Consider the following 11,318-nt stretch of genomic DNA (forward strand, 5'->3'; position numbering starts at 1 on the left):
TCAGGTGACGCACCATGGTGGATTTTACTTTCACTTACACATGTTTCACCCTTGGATATATAGCTTTAACGAGTTGTAATACTAATATTAGAGCCGGTACAGCATGCATTTTTTCTGTCACATTTGTTTGTGAACTGGAAGTGGTTACTTGACAGCATGTCCTCTCAGGGAGCTTTTCTCCATTTGTTTTTGAAGGCTTTTTGTTTGCTTTTAATTAGGTGAATTTACACCGGATTGTATACAGGCATTCTGTTCAATGTGCTTCACACATGGCTTTGCAGGCATTCTAATGTGGACATGAATGTGCTACATATTGTGAATCTGTAATGGGGCTCATGACCTGTTGTGTTTATTTGTTTTGTTTTCAACTTGGACTTATCTCATGACACCATCATGATTGGGCAATTTATTTGGCAACTCAAAATTGGTAATGTTTTGGGTTTTCTATATGTTATGGGATGTATATCTGTTTTATGTTTTGCACTGTCGCTGATTCCTTGCTCACTCTCCCTTGTTTGCAACTGTTATTGCGCTTTTCGTGCTACTTTTTGTTTTAATGCACTGCTGATATCTGTGCACCTTTTGAATTTACATTACTTCTTATACCTTGTTCTGTTAATATGTCATACAATCTGCTATGTCGACATTGTTATTGCTTTTGTAATGTTCTGTCTTGCCTTGAGAAAGACCTTGTTATAGGTCGAAACACGTGTCGGCAGACTGTTTTACTCATTTGTAGAGGAACAGAATACAAGACTTTATGATAACCCTTTATCTGCTTTAGCTATTCCATGATTTGTAGCAACATTGCAAAGCAAATGGGTGTTGTCTTTAATCTCTATACAAGCAGCGCATCAAAGTAGTGGAACTATCGTTCTCATTCTGTATCTTGTGTCAGTAGGCTTGAGGCGCCTACTACTCCACTTTGGTGCAGCAGCTATTTGGCACCAGTTTAAGGAATCTTTGCTGACCAACCAATCAGCCGTAGCTCTTCAGACGCCTGGCAACCTTCAATTTCACTGTTGTTTCCTCTAAAAACTTTGATGAGTTTTTTTTCATTAAAACATTTGCAGTAAAAAACCCAGCGAAAAAACATCCTGCGATGACAGGACATTATACCTTTCCACTTTAGAGTGTGCAGATGTTCTTCAAGTGCCCTGTGCAGATCCATGGTCACACGACAGCTTTCCTTTTCGACCTGGACGGGCGAACACTGCCTCTTCGAGTGTTCACACCTCCAGGCGACCTTGCATGGTTCCCTGCATCTCCATGGCCCTTCTTGCTTGTACACAGCATCTCTCCTCCTGTCCCAGCGATACAGTAGTATCTTTTTTCCCTGCATCCATGTGCGTCGGCATGGGGCTTAATGTCTTTTCATGCCCTGCTTGATTCAATAGTGTGGTTGCATCCTTAATTCTCACATGCACTGAAGGCTTGGGTAAAACAACTAGACTGCTTGATGTACTTCGAGCTCCTGTCAGTTTGCACAAACTCCCTCCTCCTCCTGCTCCTCCTCGTCTCTTAGTGGTTATGGGAGTTGGAGTCCATAAATCTCATTGTACTTTGTATTTGTATTTGTATTTATTTTATTTGTACAGCGCAAGCCAGGCCCGGAGGCAACCGGGCGCATATCTTCAAAATAGTGGTTACATCAACAAGAAGGTCATTACAGAGAAACATTGAGTACAAGGCGTAGGAATGCAGGAATACAGTCTCAGTGCAGATTAGTCAGGCATACACAAGTCACGGTGATAGGGTTTGGATTTTTCAAGGTGACAGTTGGTACATTTAACTCTTGCATGTTTTTTCTCAGAGGTTTCAAATAAAGACACATTAGAAACAAAGGGTGCTATGTGTGAATTATGGGTGTTTATGTCAAAGGCAATACCTGTCTAGAGTAGTGTAGAGAAGAGGTCTTTGGGGTTAGAGGGTCTCCCTCATGGGAAATGGAGGGCTACCATGGCTCATCCAATGAAGTAATGACAACTCCCTAGTAGTTGTCTCCTCCCATGTGTTCCTCCATCATATAACCACCCCCAGGATCAGGATGATAGCGGCTGCCATCCCAGGCCACATGGTAAGAGGTTCCGACTGAAGAATCTGTGCTGCCTCCCTTGGATTCAGTCCCCACTTCTGTTAAAAACAAGAGACATTACAACTCCTCTGAGACAGAAAAGCTTTAAAAGTGCAGGCTACGCCAACATTTTTGCAGAACAGTTGAGGTGTAAAGAGAGTATGTGAATAATTGTGTGCAACCATTGGAACATCTACTGTAAATTATTCATGCACACATGCGTTTTGCTTGGATAGTGCAGCACACTTAGTACTTCACACTTTGGATGGGTGCATCATCACCATGGCAACCACCATCCATCACCAACAAAATATAATCTTTTTCCAGAGCCTGAGCTAGTAGAGTCATTGGAAATCACAGTAGCTGCCAACCCAGGCAGCCATGTCCACTGGGACACAGCAGGTCATTCTATGACTCAACTATGATCTGCTGCCGACTCTGAGGATCCTGTTGCTGTGCTTGTGAAAGCAACAGTGTCTTGTCATATTTGACTGGGATATGTTGCTCATTCATTTTAACAAACAACATTTTCTACTTGTACAGTCTTCTCCTGTGATCAGAGACAGTTGTGCCAGCGGCACTTAAGATGTGCTTTGACTGTATCCTAACTAGTTGTTAGCTTAGGATGGCAATGGCTACAAGGCCATGTTTTGTTTTGTTGGCCGCACAGAATTCTTGGATAACCAATCCTGGAGTGGGTCATCATCCTTGGCAAGCTGGCATGTGTGCCTCAAATACATATCCACCAGATTTGTAGATCTGGGCCCACTACTGCTATCTATTGCTCTCCCAGGCCTAGACTCATAGGTGAATCCACAAACTGGAAGCAATGCAAGACCCATTGGGTTGCATGTGAGAAATACATGCACTACAAAAAGTTCCCCTGCACCTGACATAGGTGCAGTGAACAAGGTGCTAACAGTTGAAGATTGATTTCTTACTGGCTTTTGGTGGATGTTCAGTTTTTGTTGCTGCCTTTCATTTAAGCATCTGCTATGAAAGGAAGTGATCTTGCAAATGATTCTCAGGAAAAATCAAACTATGTATTAGGTGTGTGTCCTCATACTTCCCACAGTATGGAATGAAGTGGTTGCAGTCCACATCCTGGTAATCATAATCATCACCTTCATCATCATCATTGCCATCAGCAAAATCATAGGCCACGGTAGAAGGTGAGGCAGAGTCTTTGTAGAGGTAGTGGGTGCACTGGGCTCTGAAATATCCTGCTCCTCTAAAATGAGCAATTGTGCCTGGGTCTGCTGCCTGGGATGTGTCAGAACAAGGACACAGACTCTTTAAGGACATTATAATCACATTTTATTAAATAATAGTTAGAAAGGCCTAGCTATCCCCATGGCTATAAGGTGTTCCCTACATAAAGAATAAGTAATGTGTACATCAGTCATCTGTTTCTCAATGTCCAAAAACAATCTGTTTACTTTACAAAAATATTACTATCTGACCCTATCGTTTATCTTAACAAAATAAAGGGAGGAGAATGACTCCCTTCTTCAGATATGTGCTCCCAGCACTGGCTCTCTTGAAATATACTCTTGTCTTTGGCAGTTCTTAGCATCATTCAGAAGAGGTATTTTCTCACTGTAGGCAGTTCATTCCCCACTTTAGGCAATTCTTTACCTGGTTCCACGTGTTTGGTTTTATAGGCTAAGTATACTTTTAGCTTATGTTATGTTTTCTTTATTTCAAAGCCTTTTGCTTTGGGTATCTGACAGGCTTTCCTTTCTTTCCGAGATTGGAATATGTTCCATGGGTCGTTCCTTACTTTGAAGATCTATTTGTCTCTCTTGTATTCACACAAAAACGTGTTCTCTCTCTTTCATGCAGGTCGCTCTCTGGAAATGTTTTGTTTTCCTTCTTTATTTTATTAAAGTTCACATTTAGTAAATGTAATGTTTTTCTATTTTCCTCCCCTACAGGTAAAACTCTTGTTATTTTCCATAAACTATCTCTTTTCACCTTTGACAATGGTTATTCTTTTGTATGCAATTCTCCTTCACTGAGCTTTATGCTTATTTCATCACAGTTCACATAGAGTAACTCGTCCTTGGTACTGGGGCGATTTATTTGTTCTGTGTTACTTTACTCATTATTCTTCCCATGTGTGAGAAACTTGAGGTGTTTCTCCCAGGTTATTCCCGGGGATCCTTTGTTTAGGTGGTCAGGGGAGGGCCATGGCTCTTGGATCCCAACACTGGGGGCGGAGACGAGCGAGGATCACCTGGGCAGGGGGTTCTTGGAGACTTGGGCGAGACGTGGTATCCCATTTTTTTCAATACACCGCTACCCAATATCTCAGCAGTCTTTATGGGATATTTTCACCAAAATCCCATCCCATCCCATCCCGCCCCAACACTTTCCCTTATGGAAAAGAGGGATAAAACAACAGGGGAACTCCAAATTACATCTAAACCCCAAAACATATGTGACCTCTCCACAACACTATAACTCCCATAATCCCATTACCCATTGAAATCCACAAGGACTGGGACGAGGAAAAGGCAGGCGGGAGTCATGAGGATTACCAATAGGAATCAATGGGCAATGGATTCCTCTGGGTAGTCTCCATGTTGTCCTGATAACGAGGTCTGGCAGAGTCAGGCATGGAGGGACAACTATTCACACTTGACTCTAATTAACTCTAGTGGGGAGTATAAAAGCAGCAGCCAGGAACAGCATTGTGAACGAGTCAGGGATGCTGAAAGGTCCCGGATAGCAGGAGAGAGCCCTAGTGAGAAGGAGAGACCCTGGGAGACCTGGAGGAGAAGGAAAAAAACACCCAAACACTGGCCCTGCTACCAGAGAGGAAATTGCAGTGTGGAGGAGGAAACCCTTCCTCCAGAAGGCAAGAACGATGGCAGCTTGGGTTGCCTGATGGTACTGTAGAGGAGGAGCCAAGTGCCCCACCTCAACCGTTCTGCCCCTTGTGCCTGTATGTTGGAAACCAGAGTATGTGACATACACAGAACAGTTGAACCAACAAAGAGCAGAGTATGGACTTTGTGCTGTACCAGTGAAAATACTGACAGCAAAGAGACACCTGGAGGCAGGATTCCCATTGAGAAAACCATACCGCCATACAAGAAAATCTGATGGCAATTTGAATGAAATCCCTGAGGAAGCAGAGCCAATAAATGGCAAGGAAGAATGGTAACGTCCCTAAGCATTGCCAGCGTACCAGAGAATGCAGATATTCTATAAGGCATCAAGAAAGTATCAATGATAAGTGACATCTTGGGATCAAGGTGAAGAAGCTTATGCCATAGAAACAGATGAAGGCACTGAGTCATTTTGCACGTGTACAAATGCGAAGAAACATACGCAGGCAAAATAATCTTGAAAGCTAGCCTCAAGCTTATAGTGAATAGTTTGACGCAAACACCAACATATACACATATACCTATGGACAAGTAAAGGATGGATATTTCCACCATGCATTATAGCAGTGCTGGACAGTAGCAAGAAGGCCTCATTTCTTGTGTGTTGCAGTTAAAAAGAAAATTGAATTACAAAGTGAACCTCAGCAGACAAGGCTGGATGAACCAAGAAGCCGAGGTCTTATCAAACTGGAGTGAACTGGCATTGGATATAAATTGGGTGAAAGAGCTAAACCTCTGTTCAGAAGGCATGAACATAACAAAGAACATGTCAGAGGTCTATTAAAAAATAGAATTAAATGCACCAAAAGGCTTGATTAAATGGTCGCTAGTCACATGGAAGCATGAAGTTGGACGAACAAGATGATCACACCTACGCACGACGGCAGACCGTGCTTTTCACTCCCTAAATTTCTCAGAGCTAAGAACACTCTCAAGGCTGAGCTCCAAAGCCTAATTAACAGGAGACCACTGAGGTGATGATGGATTGATATGCTAATTGGTGGGAAGCAATGGTTAAGGTGAGCTCACCAGCACCTAGATGGCCGGCCTGCAGGCTGCTAGACGTAGATAGAAAAGTACTGATGGAGGTTAGAATGCCAAGCAATTGTAGAGCACTGCATATTTAGGGGTCCTCTAGTTGTGTAAACCAATGGGATATTGTGTATTTAGTGATGTTCATAGTGGTTATTTTGAGGGGAGGGCTTAGTTGCCCCACCTGATGTTAAGTAACCAATCACATATTCACACTTTTTTAGACTAGTATGGATCGTATACTTAGATGTTCACTCAGAGCCAATCACCCATAGTCATAGGTTTTTGTAGTTTGCCACGTAGGATGACGTTGGTTCAGACGTAGGTTAACGTCATTGGTGATGTGTTTTGCGTATAAGATCTCAGTTTTTACTAAGAATGTTTGAGTAAGAGGATCTAGTGAGATCGTTGATGTTCGTTATGCTGCCTATTTTAGATAATTGATATTAAAATGGTCTTCCTTTTGCCAACTACCGAGTTGTTTCGATTATTGATGTATGAATAAAAATCTGCATCCCCATCCATCTCCAGGGTAATCGCTACTCTTCAAAGGGGCTGGGCCATCCAGTTCAGTACCAACTGTCAAATTCCTCCCCTTGGACAGGCAGGCAAATACAGGTCTCTGAGGGGCAGAGGGAGAGACCCTGACCTCCCACAAACATCCCCTTTTAGATCCTGAAGCTCCCAATGACAAATTGCCATTTTGGGGAGCAAAGGAAGTGGCAGTAAAATCATCCAAGTGCAGTCTGGGACTAGATGTCCCACAAGCTTTTTGTGTTCAAATTGTAACTTTTGCGAGCAGTGTGTGTCCCGGAAGAGAGGGGCCTTTGTGAACCTAGAAAGGGGGCTGGCCCGACCGAGGGAGTACCTTGAGGAGCTTTAAGAAGGTTCCAAGCCCGACAGAGGGAGACCAAGTGGTGAAACTATAAGACACAAATCAAATTTACAAGACCAGCTGCGGAGTGTTCCGGCACCACGTGGGTGCTCGTGTGAAAGACTCGGCTGATCCCCCTTTGTTTTGCATTGAAACTACAGATACCAGAAGGCTGTAGGAGGGCCAGCGAAATAGGTCAAAGTGGTCATACAGAGGGTCAAGTAAAACACCTGTACAATTGAAAGACTTTGATCTACAAGCAGTGTGAAAGAAAGGGAGGTGAATCCCGGAAGCAATTGTGAATGTGAAGTTGGCAAGAGTGAACTCGACCAAGGGATGGTGTTGGTAGGGGTGAAGTAATGACCCAAGAACAGAAAGTCAAGAGGGGTCTGAGCCCGACCGAGGGAAATCCAGGGGTGAAGCCATCACCCTACGTGAAACTGTGGTCAACAATTGAGAAGGGTCATTGCCCAGAAGAGGGGGACCGAGGGGTAAGACCATCACCCTACATATATGTGAACTCTGGAATACAATTGAGAAGTGTCAGCGCCCAGAGGAGGGAGATCCAGGTGTGAATCATTATCACCCTAACAAATATTCATTTGGTTAAAGGAACTTTTGTTTTTGGTTATTTGAACACGTCAGGCACCTAAAGCAAGAAACTCTCAAAGGAAACAAGACTTGGCCATCCACAGTCCTGAGAACTGCCATTGGAACTGTTGTCTCAGTTGATTTGCCTTAAAATGTAGTTATTAAAATGTCCATACATGTAAAGATTTGAAACAAATAGGATACTTGCCATGTTGATAGCTTTTCAGACTTTGAACATGCCAAACCCACATGTCAGTTTGGGATGACAAAGCTTTCTCCTCCCTCAGCTTTCCTAACTCACAACCCTCAGCTCCTTGTCCTATTAGCACACAGGTGGGAGGAGGGTTGGGAACACCAACCAATCCCTTCTGCAGGAATCATGACAAGTTTGTGATGTAATTTGCTCTATAAGTAGACTAGTTTGCATCAGAGCTAGGCCTTTTCACTTTATTCCAGGAGGTAACCTGCTGCTGAACTCTTGCGAAAAACACCCAAGCAGAGATGCCCCAAATCTTGTATTGGAGACAGGGACAAGGACACATAGAAGCTGACTGGGACCCCTTGGAGGAGCCAGAGTGTACTATCCTTGCCTGACACCCTTGCTGCCCAGAGTTGCCCTGCTGTTCCCTGCTGCCCGTTGCAAGGCCTCTCCTGTAAGTAAAATGACCCCAAAGCCATAGACTGCAAAGGCCCTGCATTTCTCTTAAGTATTTTTCTAATTTATTCCCAATAGCAAACTCCCCTGTCTGTGTAGATCCTTAGCATATTTAATTAAAGTAAATCAATGTATTCCCCTATAGAAATCACATAATGTGTTTTGTTAGCATTCAAAACTAACAAGCTCCTCCCAGTGTGTTTTGAGCCACTGTAGACATAACAATTTGATTTACTATTTGGAAGAAAACCCCTTACCTCGGTACAGAAAGGGGGTCCTGAATCCAGAAGAATTAATCCCCAAAACCCTGTTTCCCAGTGAGTGTGCAGGGTACAAAATGAAATTCCCCATTGATTCCCTTCATTTGAAATCTTAAGTGTGAAGCCTTGTATTTCCTTTGCATGTGTGGTGGGAAAAACAAAATTTCCCCTTCGTTCCCATTGTGTTCTGACCCAAACCACAAAGCCCTGCCTGTTTTTTTTCAGTATGGCCAAACAAATTTCCCCATGTTTTTTCTTTCCTTCATATTGCATCTCTAGTAATAAGTGAAAAATGCGCTTTCCCCTTGCATCTCTGTTCCAAACAGTGCATTTTTCTAACAGAACCCAAAACGATGTTCCCATTGTGTTCCCACTCTCTGTTACTTGCCTTCAATTCAGAGATGCCAAGTCTAATCGATGTTTGGAGGATGAGGCTTGCTGGGAGAAAAAGTAAAATAACCAAATCAGCAATCACTGTGTGCCTTGGATTGTTCTTTTTCTGTATTGGTGAGTGATTTGAAAAGAAAACTGTGGGAAATTGTGACTTCTTAATATTATCTCTGTGTTGGTGGCATTACGGAAGTCATTTTTGTTCTTGTGTTGTCACAGCATTGGTGGTTGATGTTAGCTTGTTTGGCAACTTTGGATTAAATAAATTAATACATATACATTCTTACTACAAACCGGTCTGGTTCCTAGTCCATTGTGGCACGGGGTATTTGTTGAAACAAATTGAACCTTAACAAAATAATAGTGCATTGTTGTGCGCCACCTTGATAGGGTGGAAAGGAACTCCCCGAGTTGAGTGTGACCGCATAATAAACTGCAACATGATTCACTATGTTGTCCGTGTCTTGAATGCACGTGCAATTGTATGGGAAAGGGTAGTGTGGTGGTAAGGTTAGGAGGAAGGGAAGAAAGTGTATCGGGTATAAGGGAAGTGCAGACGTGACTAAGCTGAAGAGGGCAGTCACTGCTTTGATGAATGCGCAGGATGCAAGGTTTAGGTTTGTGTGCTCTGCAGCCTTGCAGGGTAATTCATAGATTTCAGCGCAGAGGCAGCGCACACGAGCAGCGCAGAGAGGGAGCGTGCGCCAGCGTGCACCAGCCGTGTACGCTAAACAGGATTCTGGCGCACCGCGTATTCATGGAATTTCCAAGCCATTTTGAGCGCTGGCGGAGAGAACAACCCGCAGCGCCAGTTACGCCCCCAAGAACGCCCCTTGCCCAAGGAAAAGGCATTGAAATCCCCAATGCAGCACAAAGGGCTGCGCTAACCCTGCACCAGTTTACAGGGCTAGTACACTGTAATCGCGTGAAAATACTATGCATACCCCACTCACGGCAGCCAAAAGCGTGAAAATGTACTGGCGCACCCATCGGAATACACGTACCCCAGTCGCGCCAGGTAAATAGCACAGAAAAAACACCCCACTGTGGTGTGGTCTGCCTGCGTGTATTTCAGGGGTGCGCGGTAAGTTTTACACGCGATAGGCCTTGTGTGAGCAGGGTATGTGTATTTTGGGGGTGCGCTGGGAGTTTCACACACGATAGGGCTTGTGTGAGCAGGGTACGTGTATTTGGGGGGTGCATGGGGAATTTCACACGCGATTACTTCACAGAGGGTGGGTGTTGGCTACATGTTCTTCTTCTACACGCAAGGCAGACGGTGAGTCATGCACGCTATTTTTCCCACTGCGGGTATCCCTGTTTGTCGCGTACCCCTTTTTTCCGCGCATACTAGCCTGCGTGCTGATCACGTACGTATTTTTGGGGATCCTGGCTGCCACAGCGTACTGCGTGTGTTTTTTAACACGCACGTGGGATACAGTGGTCGCTAATCTCTTTTTCATGCTTTTATGGGATGCCTGTGTTGCGTGACACGTAATTTCTCCTAGGGGGCCACAGAATTGGACATTCATTGTAGCTGTATGTATGTGTTTGTTGTTTGCGCACACTTTTGTTATGCGCAGGGACGCTACCGCCTGCCTTCGTGTGGTGGACGTGTTTAGGCCTGTGCGCGTATTTTTTGGTGCATGGATTTCCCCTGTTCGATTCCATGAATACGTGTTGTTAGCTCGCGTGTGGGCGTTGCGAGCATTTACCTCCCGTACATCCCCCGTTAAGCCCACATTTTCACGCGTTGTTCCCCATTCCGCGTGTTCCGCCCCGTGTTCCGCCCTGTGTTCCGCCCATTTTTCTTCTGTGTGCTACTCGTTGTGCGCTTTCCCTGTGCGCTTTGTGCACAGTGTTTGGTGACGTGTGCGCCCGCATGCGCCACCCACGGATTTGGCGGACATCCCAGAGTTTGCACGTGCAGCGCATTCTATGAATCGACGAACGGCAGCGTGCGCGGCTTTTGTACGCATGCGCTGCGATTTTCACGCTTGCGCTCCCCTTTTCGGTGCACATTTATTCCATGAATTACCCTGTTGGTGGGCTCCTGCTTCCTTAAAACGCAAAACCTGCATTTAAAAAACGTGCACGCGGGAAACACTTTCTGTAACAGAGCAACACAACACATTCTCTGAACACTGAGATATTTCTTAATTTAGAAAAGTGTTGCCGACGGGTATTTGAACAGCAGCACTTTCTGTAATTACGAAATGGGTCTGTTTGTGCAGCATGCACACGTTAACACTGTCAAATGCGTTACAGAGAATACGGCTCTGCCCTTCTGACGTGTGCCCCTCAGCAATTCTCCCGCAAAGTATTTGACCCGCTTCACATTCGGAGCATTGCACTTACGTAGAGAGAAGTGTCCGATATTCTAGCAGCAGTTCGGCCATTTCGCCACAGATCAGATCAGGCCCTAAATGTGGCTTGTACTGTATTATTTAGATATGCGTGTGCCTGCATGTCTTCTGAAGCTGTAAAATAAATGTAAGTCTATTGGTCATATGAAAAGGGTGTTGCTGGAAGGGAGCAGTCACAG

Source organism: Ambystoma mexicanum, chromosome 11, assembly GCF_040938575.1.
Source record: "Ambystoma mexicanum isolate Mex_15411 chromosome 11, UKY_AmexF1_1, whole genome shotgun sequence".
NCBI classification, from domain to species: domain Eukaryota; kingdom Metazoa; phylum Chordata; class Amphibia; order Caudata; family Ambystomatidae; genus Ambystoma; species Ambystoma mexicanum.